The 20,843-nt window shown below is 51.9% G+C and overlaps 1 protein-coding gene across 2 annotated transcripts in view; it reads left to right on the forward strand.

Moving 5' to 3' along the window:
- The window catches only part of RHOQ (ras homolog family member Q), a 35,966-nt gene that overhangs the window by 1,916 nt on the left and 13,207 nt on the right, over window positions 1–20,843 (forward strand). The window lies entirely within an intron of this gene.

A 20,843-nucleotide genomic window follows, 5' to 3' on the forward strand; every position in this document is an offset into this window, starting at 1 on the left:
TGTGGAGAAGCAAAAGGCACACTTCTCCTTACAGCCTCCAGCCACTGGGCAGCTGGGAGGGGCTGGGCTGGGCTCCTGGAGGGCTCTAGACTTGTTTCTGCCTGTCTGTCCCAGCGCCACCCTCTCCTCAGGTCCACTTTTGCCCTGAGGCTAACAGAATAGTGGCATGTGATGAAGTTTTGCATAACCCAGCGCTTGGACTTTAAGAATCAGGCAGAAGTTTGCATGGGCCATGCAGACTCAAGGGCCTAAAGACATACTGGCAAAAAAAAAAAAAAAACCCAATCAAACAACAACAAAAACACCAACCTTTTGCAGGGCACCAAATGGGAGCACAGCACACCCCAGGTGCTCAAGACAGCAGGTACTCTGTGGAACTTACCTGGATGTGGCTGCCAGTGCTGTGATGCTGGGGGAGAGTCTGTGCTGGATTCTGAGAAATGTCTTGTTGGCCAGAGGATGCCTTGCCTCTGGGTCCTCAGCAGGTTAAGCTGGAGGCCCGAGTACTGGGTGCCAGAAGCCATGCACCCCCTTTCAAAAGAAGGACCCAGGTCTAGTCCAGCCAGTGTTCAGTGTACCAGCCCCCTCTCGTTGCATGCCTTGTGGTGGTTGCTGCTGCTTCTACTTTCATTGGAAAGTGTGGAGCCCAGAGGCAGAACTCGGTCATGGGGAACCAGATATCTTATTGGTTGACCAGCAGGAAGTTTTACAAATCTGCCTCTTGTTTTAACTTTCTTATTTCTGCTCATCTCTTTGGCTTTCACTGTGATCCTCTGTGATCACCTTTCCGTCACAGTCGTCCTGTGTGCCATTCCAGCCCAGCTGATCTCCACTGAGTCCCTTCCACCTAACGGGTAGGGGGCAGCCCCAGGCCAGCACCTGCTTTCCTCTGTAGAGCCACCCTGTGCGAAGGTGGCATTACATTCCTGCAGATGAGGGAACAAGCTCGAAGAAGCTAGAGGGCTGATCTGCAATCCCACAGCGGCGGGGGTGCAGTTGGGTGAGCCCACTCCACTTTGAGAGGTAGTGCCTTTTGCATGCAGGAGGTCTCTGTCAACAGCATGCGAGGCTCATTGGGAGGTTTGTGTGCCCACAGACACGGTACTTAGAATCTTTAGCGCTGAGTGAAGGTGGGGCGTCACCTTTCCACAGCAGAACATGTCAGAGAGCCACTACAGTTAAACCCGCTCCACTAAGTTTTTCATAGGTCAGAAGTGTTGTCTTTTCCATGGAGAACTCTAAGGTGTATGCCAAGCAGCACCCAACTGTGAATAAGATTGCACTCCAAGGTGGGACACCTGCTCTGCTGGCCAAGGGGTATGTTAGGTCCCCCTGGCGTTTCTCCCAGTGCCTAGACTTGCTTATGGGTTAGACTTCATCATGATTCAGCTGTCAGCAGTTGAAGGGTTATGAGTGAGCACGCTTAGTAATGAGGAGACCAGTGGGCCCTTGTTGAGCTGATACTACCTGCAGGTGCACCTGATCCCATGCTGAGCTCCTGGGGACTGCAGAAGAGAGGGCTCTGCCTCTGCTCATGTTGGTAGGTACAGGAGCTAAAGGTGTCCGCATCAGGTGCCTGTTGTATGTATGGACAGGAAATTCCGATTGGTCTTGCTCGTTAGGAATCCGTGCTATGTGAATCGGTGTCACGTTCTTGTCAGCATCGTAATACTAATAATGAGAAAGGAATACATGCATGTACTATATGGGGAATTCAAGAGATTCATGGAAAAATGAGATTTAACAGAAAGTTTAGGGGGTGCATGTTTGCCACAGCAATTCGGAGTTGCTTGGGATATTTGTATCCTATACTAGGGTTCCTGGGTTCAAAGCTCAGTTCCACTTCTGATTCCAGCTTCCTGCTAATGTGCAGGAAGCAGCAGGTGATGGACTTGGGTCCCAGCCACCCACATGGAAGTTCCAGGCTTTTGGCTTTGACATGGCCCAGCTCTGGCTGTTGTGGGCATTTGGAGAGTAAAACAGCAGTGGCTGGGAGATCAATCTCTCTGTCTTCTTTGCCTTTCATATAAAATGAAAATAAATAAGTAATAAATAAAATACAGAGAAATTTATACCAAAACTTTATTAAATTCACATATAGGGGCTTTTCTTCCCATCATATGCATGTTCCAGAAACTTTCTGGTGATTCCTCGTATATGAGAAGTTGTTGCTCTAATAGGCAGCAGTAAAGAGTTCTGGGGCTCTAGGACTAGGCGAGTATGTGTTCAGTTCACTGCTATAGTCTGTGATTCTAGCTGTTACTTGCCTTCTGAGGGATCCAGAGAAACTTGTGGCTGTCTGAGTACACTGCAAGGTTGTAGGCTGGCTCAGACTCTTTAGCACGTGTGCAGGCAGCTGAGCGGTTCTCCAGGCATCCACATACTCTACAGTGCACTGGAGCATCATGCGGTGCTACGGCAGCTGTGTGGGGAAAGGGGCCACAGGTGGCCGAGCAACGTGTACTGTGCCTGGAACAAATGGAAATTCTATTAAAGGCCAGCTCTTAGCGTGTCAAGCTTCCACCTCCCAGGAAGTTAAGAGAAGCCACTGAGAGGTCTGGGTAGAGTGTGAGAAACACTTAAGGCGTGTAAAGTAAAAGTTTCCCCACGGTTCTGCTTCCAGGGAGACAAGAGGAGAGTTTCTGTGTGTCGTTGGACTGTACTTTACTCCTTCCCTTCCTAAAATGTCTACCCAGGGACCCAGTGCATTGGTGGCAGCAGACTGCCTCCCTGGGGCTGGACCTCTCATCTGCATGCTTCCTCTGGGTCTCCTAATGGACCCCTGTGAAGGTCAGAGCCACCTGGCTCATTTATATGTTAGGGAATCTGCCAGAGAAATGTTTCTAGGAGATGCCCTTTTGCCTGCCAGATGAGGCTGCTTTGCATTTGCCCTTTGCTGTTTATCAGCAGGGTACTGATGGGGGGAGTGTGTGGAGCTCAGTCCTCATGCTCTGCTCTGCCAGAGGCTTCTTTCAGCATCCCCAGCACGCTCAGCAGCTCGCAGTACCTGCCCAGGGAAGCCTTCCCCTCTCCTGGCCCAGCCCTGATGGTTGGTATGAGGGCAGCCGTGGTTTGGGGGTAGAAGGCCCTTTTCTCACTGGGGCCTCATGGGGAGTGCTGGCTTCCTGCCTCTGGAGCTTCTCCTTCCAGCAACAGCCCTGCTGCCAGCTCTGGGAGGGCCTGGAGAGGCTGGGTCTCCCTCTAACAGTCCATCCCCCTCCTGCGGCCTCTAGGCTGTGGGGATCGAGGGGGAAGTGAAAAGAGTTCTCTCCCTGGCAGTCCAGACAGGCCAGCAGGGAGCTGCCTGGCAAGCCACACTCTAGCTGCAGGCTCCAGGCTGGCCTCTTAATCCTTGGCAGGAAGGCAGAATTGAATACTCTGGCATAGGAAGGCCTGGAGCCCAGCTTATCCCTGGTCCCAGGGTTCACCCTCAGGAGCCTGATGGCTGAGAGACCAGGATCTCTAGAGTTGCAGACTGGGCCACCGCATCAGTGCATGGAAATCCGTGTGCGTCTTTTGGAGCACGCTGTTGCTATTTCTGTCCACTCAAACACACGAGTTCAGGGATGCATGCATGAGAGCTATAAATATCCTCTACTCTAGTGTTCCTGGGCTGGCTTCTGCAGTGGCAAAGTGAGACTTGTTTCACACTTGACACAGCCCAGCAGCTGTGGGGCCCCTCTGGGTGCCCGGAGTGGCGCTTCCCCCCACCCTACCCCCCATAGAAGGGAGTTTGCTCCTGCTGTGATGGGGAGGGGAAGAGGAAGGCGAAGGAACTGCTGTGTACCATGCTGGGCTGGGTGTCCTCACTGCTCGCAGCTCGCTTCCAGGCAGACTATGCCCAGAAGAGGAAGTTGGTGGGGTGGGGGTGGCGTGGACTTCAGAGGACCAGACAGAGAAGTGCTCAAAAGAAATGGCCTGCAAAGGTCTTAGGAAGTGCCCCCTGTCCACCCTAGAGGCCCACAGGTAGGGGGGACTAGGGCTGTGGTAGGTGGGATGCTGCCACAGAACATCCCGTTTCCCTTGGTAACCTGCTGCAGACCTGTCGTCTTGTGCATCTCAATAACCTTTTTCCAAAGCAGCTTCCATCCCTCCATGGAAATGCTGGCTTCCTCCTCTGCCTGGGGGAAGATGAATGGCCTTTGCTGTTCCAGCGGAACCTTGGCACCCCTTCTGTGGGAGTCAGATGTGAGCTTGGGATATGCCAGCACAGACTGTGGCAGGGGCAGAGCCACAGTTTGTGCCGTGGCAGGACACCCTCCTCTCCCAGACCCTCCTCCTCTCCCAGGCCCTTGGATGTGCCAGGGGTTGCTGAGATGCCATCCCTGAGCTCCAGGGAGTGGACAGTCTCAAGGGGCTGAGCCCATGTGATCATTTGCTGTGAATGTCGTGCCAGGGGATGGGTGGGGGAGCATGTCACTTTCAGTCTCCTGGGCCACAGGCTTTTATGGTTTTGTTGTAGAGTTTTAAGAATTTCAGGAGAGGACTCCTGTGGTGTTAAAACTGCAATCGGTTTCCAGCAAGGACTCACATGGTGGCAGCAGGGGTGCTTCAGAGAGGCCTGGCGTGGGGTGCAGTGCAGTTTTAATGAGACCAAGACAGCCACCAGCCTGGGCTTTGCAGACGGGATGCCTGCTGAATGTCTTCTCGCCATGGGCCGTGGCTTTGCCCTGAGCAGACAGGCTCTGATCAGGGAGCTAAGTGCTTGGCCTTGGTCAGGGAGCGTGTTTTGCCTTCAGTTGTCTGCTGTTCTGCTTTGGGTTTCTGGCCCAGAGGATGCCTGGGGCAACAACTCTCTCAGCCAAGGCTAGGTAGAGTTCTCTGGGACTTTGGGGCCTGTTAGGCTTTCAGCGCTCCTGGTGTATGGAAAAGTAGGGAGTATTCTCCATATTTTCAGCCTGGTGACTGATGCATGGTAGGCATATAACATGTGTTCTTCACATGGCTGATTCTCAGTTGACTCTTGTCTTGCTTTTCTTCAAGGCTAAGCAAGGGCTAAACTGTGGCCTGGGGCACAGCTCCTTTCCCAGTGGGAAGTCCAAGGTCCACGGAGTACCAGGCATGTAGGTATGCGGCGGGCATCACCCAGCACTGTTCCTCTGGAGCAGGCTTTAGCATCTCTGGAGAGAAGGCATGTTGGTCTTGGAGTGTGTGGGTTTGGGGTTCTTCTTATGACCTTGGAATCCCAGCTTGCCCTTTGCAGCTGTGAGACTGTGGGCCTGCCCTACCTCTCTGTGTGAGATGGGAGTGATTTTTTGCCTTACAGGAACAGCTGTAAAGATTTGAGGTCGCCTGTGTAGTGAGACTGTGGCTGGAGCCCCCTCTGGTTACTGAGGCCAGATCTAATTGGGGGCTGCGAGCCCATCTGGTCCAGTTGTTGTTCACTCAGCATCTTCTAGGTGATCCAGCCTTTGTGAGGGACGAGTGCTAGGAAGTGGGACAGCTGCACTCCTGGGAGTGGTTGTCTTGTGAAATCCAGGGCTGCGTGGACCTCATGGGGCTCAGACTGGCAGGTGGCAGTAGTACACTGGGGAGAGTGTGAGTCCCAATTTGGGACTTGCTGGGTCCAGCTTTCTACTTCCCAAGCAGAGGCTTGACTTTCCCAAACCTCAGTCTCCTTAAATATAAAGTGGGTTTTCCAGACAAAACTCAAAGTAGACTCCATGGGCTTGGGCTGCTCCTTCCAGCATGAGCAGTCTTGCTTCTGTCCCTTACTCCTGGCACCATCCTGTGTGGGCCAGAAGTTGCTCTGTGGACCAGGAAGTGAAGGCTTGGGCAGTACTGGATTAGAGGAGGCCTTGGGGCACGGAGGGGTACAGCTCTGGGAGGGCAGCTGTCCCCGGGCATCCTTACAGGCCTCAGATGCCTGCTATGATGTCAGCATACAAAACAGTCTTGATCTCTAAATTATGGAGTTTTTCACTCAGTGACTGACAACTTAGTAATTAGAGAGAGATTAATCTGGTGTGGTGTTGCTTGTTAATTTTTAATAGAAAGACAAGAAGGGCCTTAAGATTGTCGCCATTCCTTCGTGAGCAGTGAGCCAGCTACCTCTCCAAGATACCTGGATTGACCTGCTCCTTCCTGACTTAGGGTGGATACTGGGGCTCAAGGACAACCCTCAATGCCCTCCACACCAAATGCCACTCTGAGTGCACTGCGCTTTGTTTCTTGGACCTGCTGTGTAGCAGGAGGAAGGAGGTGGCATTTGCTTGCTCAAGGAGGTTTCAGGCTGCCCAGCCCTGATGACAGGTAGCCACTCACTCCTCTCCACCGCCATTCTGCTCCTGCCCCCACCCAAGTCCAAGTGCTGGATTCTTTGTGTTAAATTGTGTGGCAACTCTGACCCATGGGACATGCCTCCTTCCCCGTGGTATGCGTCCCACTGTTGAACGTTTCCTATAGAGTGTTCCAGACACATCATATTCTTTTCTGGATGAGTCCAAGGAATTGTTTCCTTGGAGGATTAGGTTTACAGATGGGGCTGTTGCCCAAGTGACTTCTGGAAAAACTTCTGCCTCTTCTGAAGTGAAGGTGCCTTGTCAAGTTGTCCATGTCCTACTATTCTTCCTTAAAAGGTGACTCACACAGCCATGTTACCCATGAGTGTGTGGGGGCAGGAGGAGCAGGGAAATGTCCTGTGTTGAACTCTAAATGGATGTTCAGTGTCCAGTCCCTGACCCGACATCAGGAATGTAGCTTTTGTCTGCGAGTGGCAGGTGTCTTCTATTCCCAAGAGCCATGCAGGCCTCTCTTTCCTCTTTCAACAATGCCCATCCCTCTGTCATCTGAGTATTTCCTGAACCAACCCCTAAAACTCCCACTGCCACCTGCTACTGCTCACCTGCCTTCCCAGCCCACCCCATCCAGCTCCTGCCCCAATGAGCTCCTGAATCCTCCTGCATGGGTTTTCCAATCTCAAGCCTAGAAAACAGCGTCCATCCAGTCCATTAGCAAACACTGCTGACATCAGATTGGGGCTGAGGCCCATGCTGGGGACAGAGGCACAGTCACACAGGCACAAGGCCAGCCTCTCCTTTGCTGCCAGAAGGTGAAGGGGTTAGGTCAAGAGTATGTGCTTCATGTGTTGGCAGTGAAGATCTGGGCAAACTGAAACTCTAAGGTGAACTATGTCAGCCATTGGAGAGGTTTCATCGTGCTTGGAATGGCGAGATGGGCAACAATTCAGAACTGTTAAATTATCAAAACCACTTGAGCAGTGCCCTCAGAGCATGCCCCACATTGGGGACCCAGGGATGAGGTGGGAGGCCGGGTGGGGCTTTTCCATTTATCTCCCTCCTTACCCCAGATACATACACACAAAAATGTGGAAACAGTGGTCCTACCCACTTTGCTGTAACCCTTGACCCTTTGAGCCCTAAACAATTATATAAAGATTATCAAAATAAAATAATTAAAAAAAAGAAAGAGTGGGAGCTGAGGCGATGGACAGCTAATGAGAACTCAGTTTAGAAGGAAATCCTGTGGATGGGCTCCAGGGAGAAAAGGGGCTCAGGCTGGAGACTGAGCTGTACCAGATGCTCTTCAGGAATCCATCTGTTCCCTGCCCCCAACCCTTACAGTGTAGCCTCCTAGGAACCTAGGGATCTCCACTCTCAGGTTTCACACCCAGGTCTCCTCAAAGATTCGGTGAATCTGCATGTCAGTATTTCCCAAGTGATTCTGATGCAAGCTGTGGCGTCAGAGCCACGGAATCAGTCACATGCGCTGAGCCCCCGTCCCTACTCCCAACATGGCCCCTGCCCTTCCTTCCCTCTGTCCCCCCATCCCATGCACTCATACCTTATACCCTGTCTCCAGCACTCAGGGAACTTGATTTGTTTATTTTCTAAAATCTCCTCTTCTTAATCCCATGAAACACCACCCCTCTACACCCCTGCCCCTTATTCTTTGCCTGTGGTTGGGATTCTCCACAGTGGTCGGGATGAACTGGACTCTTCAGTCAATGGGAGCTGCCTCCCCAGCCTGCCAGGTGGGCATGGGCCAAGGCACTCTTGGGACAAGATAGAGCAGAATTGTGTGCTGCATGCTTTGGCTCCGTCTGCATGCTTTGTCTGTCCTAAGATTGTGCACACAGTAGGCTCCATGTGTATTTATCGATGTGGCCTAATGTCAAGCCATTTTCTCTACTACATATTAAGCAGCGAAATAGGAGGACTGGCTGGTCACTGCCCCCAGCAGGATGGCAGGGTGGTGTGTGCTAAGTTCATTCCAAAGGCTCCTCTTTGAACTAAAACTCCCCAGGTGGGAAGAGGCCCACTGGGCAGGGGTCATGCCGTCCCATGCTGATCCCAGCTTTTGGTGCACTGTCCCCCTCTTCCTCCAGTCATCTACCCATTGCCCCTTTCACTCTTTCCTTTTTTTTTTCTTGTTCAAATTTGTCCCCGTCTAGAAAAAATATCCCTTCTCAGATGGTGTAATGTTTGTGATTATCTTTGTTAATGCGTGGGTGAGTTGTGCCCCAGCACAGGGTTGCCGCCTGTCCAAGGCACTTCAGTTCCTCTTGTTGCTACTGGCAGATCAGCTAACTGGTGCAGCATTCACCCTCCTCCCCCCGCCTTGCGTAGGGGGTGGGGCTGGGAGGTTCCAGGGACCTGTCTGTCCTGCAGGGACAGCAAAGGGACTGAGTGTGAGGGCATGGGTAAGGAGGAGGGAGCCAGGGCCCTGCTGCTCAGGCAGTTGGCAGCTTCAGGTTTTCGGCTTGATTGCAGAAACAGAGAAGGTCACCACAGGACCAAAGCCATCTCAACTGTCACTGCAGCCCCCTGCAGCTAAAATGTCTCTAAATTGTCACAGAGCCAGTTGTTCCCAGGCTGCGTGTTAAGTCTTAATTCACCCCACAGATTGTGGGGGCTCTGAGGGGACACTGCCTGTGGCCCACAGCATCTGTAGGAGCTAGGTATGCTGAATTTAGGGGAGACTCTTGGCCAGGTGACTCCAGGAAGACCCTCTCCCATGGCTGTGTCCTCTCTGTGTCGGCTTCTCTCTGCTCCTTTGATCTACCAGCTGTCGCTGAGGGGTGTGCAGGTCAGGCACAGGGAGCTCTTATGGGAAAGGCTGTGGGTCTGTTGGGATAAACCCCTGGCCAGGGACAGGTGCTTTGCTATGGTGAGTCCAGGCCTGTGGGAATCCTGGGCATATGCTATACCTAGGACCCCTGTGCATTGAGAATGGCCTGTGGCAGCCTGTGACAAAGAGGAAGTTGGACACTTGCTGGAGTGGCTGATAGGTTCTGCCTCCCTTTGACCAGGAGGTAGACCTAGATGCCTTCTGCTTCCCAAATAAGCATCAGCACAAGTCAAGTGGGTGTTAGTGAGAAGGTGGCCATTCAGCAGTATGCCCACTGACTAAGCTGTTGATCTGTCAATTTCTTCATCTTTCCCCTTTTTGTACAAGATTTATTTTATTTGAAAGACAGAGTTGGAGAAAGAGAGAGAATCTTCCATCTGCTGGCCCACCTCCCAAATGGTACCAAGGCCAGGGTGGGGCCAGGCCAAAGCTAGGAGTCAGTAGTATCACCTGGGTCTCCCATGTGGCTGCAGGGGCCCAAGGATTTGGGCCACCCTCCATTGCTTTCCCAGGCCATTAGCAGAGAACTGGATCTAAAATGAAATAGCCAGTTGTCTAAGCAATACCCATGTGGGATGCTGGCATCATAGGCAGCCCCTTAACTCACTATGCCACAACCCTACCCCTCATCTTTGCTTTCTTAAAAAAAAAATGAAGATGAAAGTCACAGAAGCCAGCAGCCAGGAACAAGGAGCTTCTCCCAAGTGGGTACAGGGGTCCAAGAACTTTAGCCATCCTCTGCTGTTTTTCCAGGTGATAAATAAGAAGCTGGATGAGAAGTGGAGCAGCTGGGACATAAACTGGCACCCATGTGAGATACTAGTGCTAACAGGAGGAGGACTAGCCTACTGAACCACAGCATCAGCCTCTTGATGGATTTTCCCATTGTGGATTCTGCAGAGATGGGGTCCTGCACAACTAGCCCTTTTGTATTTGTCTCCCTCCCTTGTAATGTTTTCATGAGTGCTCCATGATGTAGCACACATGTAGGATTTCTTTCTTTTTTGCCACAGTAATTCTTCTCTTTCTGTTCTGCTTCTACCATGGCTGTTGTCCCCTCTGCCCTGTGGCCCCTTTTAGGGGTGCAGATCTATCATCACAGAGTTCTTGTACTGCCACAACTGTTGCTCCCAAAAGGCTTGGGAGCCGGTCTCCCCCTCCCCATCCCCCTTCTTGTTCTGTCCAGGCCTCCATCCAGCAGAAAATGGAATGAGCTGTACAAATGATAGTGTGAACAGCCAGAAAAGTGCCACCCCACAGACAAGGGAGTGTCCCTATGGGGCCATCTTGGTTGGGCAAGGATTTTATCAGAACCTCCGTAGATTCTGGATCCATGGTCACTCATCAAAGATCCAAGTATAAATGAGGCTGCCAAAGGGCTAACCTACTATGTGGCCCAAGTGGAAAAATGGACAAGACACATAGAGACCAATAGCTCACAAAAGAAGAAAAGTAACATCCAATAAAAGCACACTATGGAAAAATATGTAAATGAAGTTTCATCAGATTGGACAAGAAGGGAAAAAAAATCGAAAGCCAGGAGACAGGAAGGTGCACATTGCCTGCGCTGTGGTTAGGAGTAACAATAGACTCAACAAGTCTGGGGTTAATGTGGGTGGAGACCCTCCAATCTGTAGCAATTCATTTCTGAATATATGCCAAGACCATCAGAGCACACGGATCTACAGCAAACAATAATCTTCACAGTGTTGCTTGTGGTAGTGGGAAATTATAAACACATTGGTCCTGGTACAAAGGGTCCTGTTCAACCAGAGCATGGTGTGTCTCAGAATAGCAGCCTTTAAGGACTGTGCTTTTGAAAACACACTGAAAAGGCCAATGATGTATTGAGTGTGAGAAAGCAGGTGTCAGAACTGTACATGGCATCATTGCAGCTCTGCAGAACACTCACGTGTATGGTATACAGAGGGAAACTCCAAGCAGAGCAAGATAAATGTTGAAGTGGTGGCTCTAGGAGGGGATAGGGAATAATTTCAGAAGTGCCTTGAATGTATTTTGTCTCCACCCTTCCCCCAGCTTCATTAACATTGGGGTCAGTGCTGTGGCAGTGTGTAAAACTGCTGCGTTGGTGCCTACATTCTGTATGGGCACTAGTTCGAGCCCCGACTACTCCACTTTCCATCTAGTTCCCTGCTAATATGCCTGGGAAAGCAGCAGAGATGGCCTAAATGCTTGGGCCCTTATACCCATGTGGAAGGGCCAAAAGAAGGTCCTGGTTTCAGATAAGCCAAACTCCAGTGGTTAGAATCAGTGGTTAGAAGATCTCTCTCTCATTCTAACTCTGCCTTTCAAATAAAAATATTTTTTTTTCTAAAATAATCTTTTATGAAAGTAATATCTTATGCAGATGGCTTCAAGAGCCAGCAGTCCTGCAAAGTCCTATTGGGAGGCAACCAAAGGTCCTTCACTTGCCCTGCAGGAGGGCCTGTCCCTCGGCCCTGGGGACCGTTTGCACCTGCAGCCGTGCCCAGAGGTCACAGGTGTTGCTCTCACACCATGGGTGGGGGTGGGGGGATGGCTTCAGCTCTCTTTCACGTGCCCATTCTGCTTCCCATCTACCCTTTGCCTGGAGTCGGTGATTATTTCCAAGCGACCCGGCTCAGTGTTCCCTTGTATGTGACCTGGTGGTCACAGCCGAGCCGTGCACTGCGTCTGATTAGTGTTCCTGTAGGACTTGCTGCTTCGCTAGAGTGGAGGATGATCTTGCTTCTCTTCTGACTCAGTTTCCATTGTGTGTATTCTAAGTTCCTCCTTCCGGAGAGTGGGGACAGCCCTCCGGAGCCTGCCTGCCTGCCTGCTGTAGGCTGGGCCGGTGCCAACCCCCTCCCAGCCAAACGCCCAGCTGTGGCCCTCGGGCTCCCTTTCGTCTGCCTCAGGATTCTCTTCGCCAATGGCTTCAGCTTGTAGATCTGTCTCTAGGCTCTCTCGCCTTCTTGATTTCATTTCTCTACCTTGGTAGAATGTGGGTTTCCTGAGGAAGGATTAATTGTAGGCAAATTTTTGACAACTTTTTTGTTTAGGGTGTCATAATAGACAACTAGAAAATAGAAGGGAAGTTTTTTTTTTTTTTCCTTCAGAAATTTGCAGGCACTGTCATGTATCATTGGATGGTATTGCTGCTTCCCTGATCTCCCAATTCATCATCAGGAACCTGCCTCTCCTCCTTCCTGGAAACTCTGAGGGTCTGCCTGTGGACCTGCTGGGCTTTGGGGTGTAGTATGGTCCAAGGGTCCGCCTATGGTCTGAGGGTCTGCCTGTGAAAGTAATATCTTATGCAGATGGCTTCAAGAGCCAGCAGTCCTGCAAAGTCCTATTGGGAGGCAACCAAAGGTCCTTCACTTGCCCTGCAGGGAGACTTCCTCAGTTGTGTTATCTCCCCCCCAGTTCTGTGGGACTCTGATAACACATGAGCCTTTTCTGTTTTCTGGGATGTTTGGTTTTTGCTTTAACCTCATCTAGGTTTTGTCTGGCTTGCTTCTTGAGGCTAGTTTCTCATCTTGACTTTTTTATGGTTAGTTCTTTGGATAACTCCTCATGGCGAGAGCCTCGCCCAGCCGTGTGAGGAGCCAGATCCGGGCTGGGGCCCTCAGCTTCCCCTCAGGTCAGCATCGCTCAGTGTGAGGCTATAGGACATGGCACTGTAGGATGTCTAGCTGTGTTCCTGGCCACTTCCCACCGGGTGTGGCCCTCAGGTGGGACCAGGGAAAAAATGTCTCCAGGTAGTGCCAAATGTGCCATCCCCCGCCCCCCGCTGAGCTTTTCATGGGCATATTTAAGCCCAGCCAGTACGAAGCTGTGCTCCTGGCTAGTCATGCACTCATGAATGTCCCATCTGCCTGCCTCATGGACCTGCACACAGCTGCCAGCATGCTGGTTGGCAGGTGGAGGGGGCAACATAAGACCTGGCCTTTTGTGTTCAGCATGTACCAGCCAGGCACACAACATGTAGGCTTTGCATCCTCCCTTTGGGAGCCCTCTTCTGCCCTCTCCTGAGAACAAATAGTATTCGCTTTTCATGACAGTTGGAGAGACAGTTTGCCCTATAGGGAAAGCGTTTGAGCAGTAAGCTGTGCACTGGACCCAGACCCTACTCCTCAGGCCTTGCCTGGGAGAGGGTCTGTCTGCATGGGCGGGGCCTGTTGCTGTGGGCGGGGCCTGTCACATGGGCATGGCCTGTCGCCCTTGGAGGGGCTGGTCAGCATGTCCTGCTGGGACATCCTGGAGGGCTGTTGGTGTGGGAGGGAGCCTGTTGCCTGGTGGCCTGCCTTAAACTGGCTGCTGCCTCAGGGGTCCATTGTTCCTTGGCCTTCTGGCTTCCACCCTGTCCCTGGGATGTCTGTTTTCCTGTTCATTTTCTTCTTGTGGCTTTATGCCCTCCTTTAAAACTTGCTGTCTGTGTCAGAGTTTTGGAGCGATTGGAGATAAATGCATGTGTTTAGTCAGCTGGTATTTAACTGCAGTTTTCCCCATTTTTTGTATAATTAGAAATATAAACACCAAGAACAAAGTCATGGTGGTGGATGTGTATTTTCCAGCACCAGCCTCCTGGGCTTGAGGCGTTGGAGCAGAAGGGGGATTACAGACCTGGGGGAGGTCTGGCCTCCCTCAGCAGCGGCCCTGGGGTCTCACGCTGGCCCCTTTTCTTCCAGGTGGCTTCCAAGCCTACAGACCTGCTTCTGCCTGGTGTGGCGTCTTAGCACTGGACAGAGCCGGCTGACTGGGGCTGCTCTAATTAAGTGATTTCCACTCGGCTGGGCTCACCGTGGAAGCTGTCTAGACTGTAACGCTGGCAGTCCAAGACATACTGCGTGAGGGCTGGGCTCTCCCCACACGCCCGCTCCGTGCTTGATTGCCTGGCTTGGATGTGGGTGTGTCCAGCTATCTCGGTCATCTCAGACCAACCCACTGTGGGGGAGTGATGACTATTAACTCTCAAACTGGAACCCCAGCCTGGCCCATGAGGTGGCGTCCTGTGGTCTCCCTGGAGACGTGAACTGCACCACCATTGTCAAAGATTTGGTGGTGGGGGAAATACTTCCTGCTGTGGGGCTGGAAAGGAGGAGTCTCCTAGGTGGAGTCAGGGCTGGGGTGGACAAGGTTAAGACCAAGTGCCACAGGCTAAGAGAAGAGGCCAGAGCGAGGCTTTCAGAGGCAGGAGGCTGGGGGCGGGAGGCACAGATGCAGCCCAGGTCCACTGATGGTGCTGGGGAAACCAGAGTTGGGATAGGGGAAGGCAGCCCCAGAGCTGAGGCGGTGGAGGGGTGGTGACTGCGACTCTGGACTCCACAGAGGGTGCCGAGGGCGCTGTGTGGTCCACACAATGCCATGGTAAGGAAAGTCCGGCTGGTACCCATCTGCCTCTGTGGTCCTCAGGCTGCACTGGTGCCCTGCATCCTGCATTCCTGCGACACTTAGCGTCTGTCTTTCGTCATAGGTCCTGTGCAGCCTCTGAGGCCTCTTTGGGCCTGGTTACTCATTTCATCATAACAATGACCTTATGAGGGAACAGATGTCCTTCAGCCGTCCCCTGACTTTTTCATCTTAATTATTTATTTTATTAACGGATAAGGAATCAGGCTCTGAGGCCCCAAAGCAACTTCTACAGGCCCTTGAGAGGTGACTCTGGGCTGGGGCCCCTGGCTTGGGAGCCCCCTGCCATCCCATGCTTCTGGCGGCTCCCCCTGCCCCTGCTACAGGTGTCTGGCAGGCCCCTTGAAGGGAGATGGACAGCAGTGCTGCTGGGTTTTCCAAATGGCAGGCTGTGCTGAGGCTCACTGAGGGCAACAAGGCACAGAGCCGACAGACAGCTGCAACCAGCAGGTGTCCAGGCACACTTCTGCAGCACAGGCCACTCCACTCTGCTCCTACCCTCCCAGCCACTGTGCCAGGGTAGTTCTGCCACCTCGAACTCAGAGAGCTTTGAGTCAGTGCCTAGATGCCGGTCCTCCGCTTTGATTTTACTTCATTGGCTCATGGTTATTACCCCCGTCCCCAGCCAAGTTCCTCCTGGGGAAACACATGCTGCAAGGTACTGTCTTGGAGCACAGAATGTGCTGGTGTCCACGCGTGTCCAGCCAGTGCTCTATAGCCAGCTGCTGGACACTGCTCGTGGATCTGTGCAGCAGGACCACAGAGGGTTCAAGGTCACAACAGGATCCAGGTGCATCTGGCTCCTTTCACTTCCAGGGACCCTAGTTTTTTATAAACAGGCTTGAGGTGTGTTGATTGGGGTCTTTTTAAAATTACTGTTTGAGGGAGTGGCACAATGGCTTCATTGGCTAATCCTCCCCTTGTAAAGCACCAGGTTCCCATATGGACTCTGGTTCATGTCCTAGCTGTTCCACATCTGATCCAACTCCCTGCTTATAGCCTTGGAAAGCATTCAAGAATAGCTCTCCCCCACTCCTGACTCCACCTAGGAGACTCCTCCTTTCCAGCCCCACAGCAGGAAGTATTTCCCCCACCACCAAATCTTTGACAATGGTGGTGCAGTTCACGTCTCCATCTGCTGGTTCACTTTCCCAAACAGCTACAACAGCCAAGGCTGAGCCAGTCCAAAGCCAAGAGCTTCACCTGGATCTCCCATCTGGGTGACAGGAGCCCAAGCCTTTTGCTGGTTTTAGGACATTAGCAGGGAGCTGGATTAGAAGTGGAACACCTGGGACATGTGCCAGCACCCATAGGGCATGCCAGCATCACAGACAGTAGCCCTATCCACCACAGCACAGCCCCAGAGCCTGGCTGCAGTCTTTGGTAGGTATCTTTATAAAATACCCAGCTTCAGCCCTTGTCCTCATTTAATGTAGTGACATCCTGCTTGGTTCCAGTTGTGTTGCCCAGCTGTCCATGGGATTGGAGGCCACAGATGTGAGCTGCCTGGAGTCTCAGTGTCTACATCCATAAAGTGGGCGCTGCTCTGTCTCACAGGGTAATGGTGAAAGGCCAGCCAGGGGAAAGCTATGGGGGAGCAAGAGCAAAGTATCCTGAATGGGGCTGTGAAGTGAACTAAGCCACCGCAGCTTAATAAGGCATGCTGCATGCCTGGAAGAGCTCCGCTGGGCACCTCAAGAGGGCCGGAAAGGCCAGAGCCTAAGGGGGAGACAAAGGGAAGTAACAGAGCAGGCAGGCGCGGGAAGTCATCAGCCATGTGCTGTGCTTACCCATGGGGAAGTGTGCAGTGGTGAGTAATGCTGGTGTGGGCCCCCGGGACTTCCTGCAGGGTGATTGTGTTGTGGGGTGGCACCTCTCTGAATTTCCAGAGACATTTACATGAGTGTGTGCCTGTGTGTGTGTGTGCGTGTGTGCGTTCACGTGCACACACAAGTACCAGTCACATCACCTATTTGCATACCCAGGGTTCATGAGTGTTTCTTTTTAATGCAAGAAAATTCTTACCCAGCATACATGTAACATGGGCGTATGCAATCCAGCAGCATCCGTACAGGCATGATACTGTGCCACCTCATCCCTACCTAGTTCCAGAACATTCCTATGACCCCAGCAGCATTGGTATGTGCTTCTTCTGTGCATGTGTGTGAGCCACATCAGGCCCTCCTGACCCAGTCTACCTGCCCTGGAGCCTTCCTGACCCCACCTGGCAGGTGGGATCCAGTGTGATTGGCCAGTAGAGGGTGGCTCAAGCAGCTAGGGTCTAGGATGGATTTGGCAGACATAACTTAACAGCCTCATGCCACTCGGCGGCCATTGCTGGCCAAGAAGAATGGCAGCCTTTGAGGCCTTGGCAGGGTGCCTGCGGCTCCTAGGGATTTTTCTAGGCTGCCCCGCCACCCAGTCTAGGCAGAGGGTGTGAGAGCCTGTGTATGGCAGAGGGAGACCTCTACCTGCATAGCCCCTGCATGGAAAAGGATGAGGTGGCTGCAGGGAGGTGGGAGTGGAGGGCTGCCACGCCTGGGGCTTGTGTCCACCTCCCTCTGCATAGCCCATCCTGGGGTCAGTACATGTTCTAGGACAAGCTACTACATGTTCCCAGTTCCCCACACCCCACCTCCCTGGAGACTAAGCCCTGACTCTGGTCAAGAAGGGCCTTGAACAGTCTCTGTGAGCCTCAGAGGTGGGAGCCATGAGTGGTAAATCCTTAGATACCAGGAGCTGAGGAGGGAGAAAGAGAAATAGGAAGACCATCAACAGCAGGAGCAGCAGTAGTGGAAGAATGAGCTACCTGCTGCCATCCAGGGAATGCTTGCTTCTGATTGGACAACTCAGGTCATGTGCTCCTTACGAGCCAATGACTTTGCCAGAAAGGTGAGTAAACCTCAGTGGTTGGTTTAATCCACCCACAGGTGCTCTCTGTTGCCAAAAATGGGGTGGGAGTCCTTGGGTACATGTCTGGCTGGAGGAGGGGTGTGAGTCTCAAGTGAAATCAGGGTTTTGGAAAACAGGAAGTAGGAGAAGGATGCCTGGCCAACTCTCAACAATGTTCTGTGTCCCTAGGTAAAATCTCAGGACAATGAAAAACAGCTGATGTGAAAAATAGCAGGAACTAAAATGTTGAGTCTCTGAGGCCATCCTGTTTGGAGCCTACATAATCCATGCAGGTGGATTGGACCATGGTGCACCATGGGAACACAGCAGCCTGGGAAACTAGCCAGAGGATGCAAACGCTGGGTCCAGGAACCCCAGCTTTGTAGTTGATGAAGGAGGTGCAGTCTGGGGACATGCAAGCCACTTACCTTTCCAACGGAATGCTCTCTTTCATTCAACATGACTTGAATAAGCTGCTGCCCTGGGCTAAGCTCCAAGGAATAGTCCTGTGGAGGACACAGATAAGACAAGATACTATTGTGTTACTAAGTAAGAGAAGGAGAAGCCACAGTGACACCCAAGCACATAGTGGAGGATGCTCTATTTGAGTTGGGTCAGATTTGCCAGATGAAGCTACTTCTAAATTGAAGGCCAGAAGACCAGTGGGAGCCACCCAGGTGGAGAGGGAAAAGGAGCAGTGAGACGATTGTGGTGGTTTATTGGTGTCAGTTGGAGGTGATTGTGAGGACCACTGGATCCCCCGGCTTGTGCTGCCTGACTGGGTTGTGAGAGCTTTTTGAGATGAGGTCCACTGGAGGAGTTAGTGGCTAGGAGGGAGAAGATATAAGTCCAGTTGAGACTTGCTGGATCTTGGATGCCTGTGGTTCAGCCCCAATGAAAGTCAAAAGCTGGGCCTGAAACTAGAGGCAGGGAGCACCTCGCATGTGCTAAGGGACAGCTCAGGCCTGGCTTTCAGCCCTCCCTATCTGCGTAAGAGAGACAAGGACTCTGCATGCAACTGCACAAGCTGGGATTCACATGATCCCTCAGCCTTATCTCCAGCCCAGGCCTAGGTCAGGATTTGCTTTAGATATGCCCCATTTCTCTGCCTGCCCACTACTGCCACCTTCTTCCCTCCCCTGAGCTGCTGTAGGAGCCTTTTTAACCAGGGTAGCTGGGAGACTTTGGGAGGTGCTGTTGATAATAATGCATAGGGGGAAGGTGCTACACAGCCTGTCTAATGGGAAGCTGCCCTGGGCCCCACAGGTCACTGAGTTGTCCTTGGGAAGCAACCTGGTCTCACCTCATGGTGACTTTTCTGTTCAACCCCACCTGTCGCCCTGGGCCCCGTGGCTGCCAGAAGCTACAGGGACCTATCTGAGCTGCCCTGTGTCTGGCTTCTCAACTATGCCACAGCTCATTACCTCCATATTGCCCCCAGAGCAGTCCTTCCCAGCTGCTCAATCTGAGACTAGTCTTCCTGGATATGTCCCTGCCACTTCCTGCCTTTCATTGCAGGATCTGTCCTGATTTGCATCCAGTGTCATTAATGTCTGATTCAGTACTTGCACCTTGTCAAACCCATGCCCTCTTCTCAGAACCACCGTTTCCCCTTATCCTTACATGAATTCCACAGGTAAAACATCCCTAGACATATACTTTTAATTAAGTGTAGCATCCTAGTTGTACCATGAAGGAAAAATGAAAGTGATTCATCATAGAAGATTTGAGTATTTAATACCTAAATTCCCAGGACCACAAGGAATCTTGAAATTGCCATGAAGAAGTCAGTTCCTGTACCTGTTTATGGAATGCCTGTGAGGACAAAGGCTGTTGACTGATGGAGCTGGGTTTTATTAGTGATTTGGGTACTAAGAGCCTCATTGCCAGTGGCCTGTAATGTGCTACAGTAGTCAGCAACACCTGTCTCTCCTTTTATCTGGACTGAAATGACCTTTCCAGGAAATTTACCAAAATTGTGGACATAAACAAACTGAACACTGCGCATATTCACAGATATAATGCAGCAGAGTCAGGTTCATCTGAGTAATTCTCGCAGGGTTTTCACATCTGCTGGGAGTGCCTTGCTTTGCGGTGACTGATCCTGTGGGACCAAGGGTTGTGTAGCACACTGGCTCTGTGCTAACCCCTCTCCCACTCCTCCCTGCCATGCAGGAGGGTTTCCTGCCTTTAGCTGACAAAGCCCCTGCTCCATTTCCAAAAACTCCTTCAGCTGCAGGGTAGTTCTCCCTACTCCTCCATTAGACCCTGAACTCCAATAGGGCTGGGGCCAAGGCTGGTTTTTACCAATGGGACAGCCCCAAAGCCAGATGGTTGTTGGGATACATGAACAAACGAATGAGCAAGTATGCCTTTAGCTTGGGCCAGACACCTGTCAAGGAGCGGATTCCATGGCAGTGTGGCCTCTGTGTGCCATGGGACAGGTGGCCTCAGAGTAAGTGGGAAGGACTAGCAGTTCTTGCCTCAGACAAAGGGACACGCTGGCTGGACCTGCACTGCTCAGGCAGCCAGAGAAACAGTGCCACTGCTGAACCTGTGGTTTGTCTGTTTTTGGAAAGTCTTGCCGGCCGGCCTAAAGAACACTTGACCAGCTCTCATTTATCTTAACATGTGTGTGCTATATTTATTCTGCCTCCACTGATGGGGAAATGCAGCTTGCCCAAGGGCCATATTTAGCGAAGTCTTGGGCCTCTGCCTCATGGGGTCGGCTTAGAGACAACAGAAGCCCAGAACTTGAGTCTCAGCCAGGAGGCTGAGCTTCCTCCCACGTGGAATCTGTTTCTGGGGCTGCTCCCAGGGTGAAGTGTGGGAGCACAGGCACTGTTCCCGCAGTGTGGCAGTCAGGCAGCAGAGAGGGCCAGTCCTGTCGCGGGGTGCCTTCCTGTTATGACAGACGTAAATTTTCTCCTCTTTTTCTGCTGCCAATCTAAACAGGAGCTGTTACCCAAAGGAAAGGAGTGATGGAAAAGAAACCCAGGATTAGAGCAGCCAGCTCCTCTATAGTTGCTAAATTAATTGGAAAACTGATTAAAACAGAGCAGAATGACAGTTGCTGAGATCTCCAATTTCAAGAGTTCTCCCAATGCACCTGTTCTTGGGTCCCTGCTAGCCACATGGGAGCCAGGATGCTGCTCATGGCTTTGACCTGGCCTGACCCGACCCTGGCCAATGAGCCCATGAAAGGAATGAACCAGCATATGGATGATCTTTGTCTCTGTCTCTCCCTCTATCTGTTATCTGCTTTTCAAATACATAAAAATACAATTTATTTAGGGCTAGCATTGTGGCATGTGGGTAAAGCCACTGCCCACAATATCTGCAGGTACTTTTTCATGTCCTGGCTGTTCCACTTCGAGTCCAGCTCCCTGCTAATGCACCTTGAGAGAACAGTGGAGGATGATTCAAGTTCTTGGGCCCCTGCACCTATGTGGAAGACTCAGAAGAAGCTC

This window comes from Ochotona curzoniae, unplaced genomic scaffold, assembly GCF_017591425.1.
Source record: "Ochotona curzoniae isolate NIBS_2020 unplaced genomic scaffold, NIBS_Ocur_1.0 contig_883, whole genome shotgun sequence".
Lineage (NCBI taxonomy): Eukaryota > Metazoa > Chordata > Mammalia > Lagomorpha > Ochotonidae > Ochotona > Ochotona curzoniae.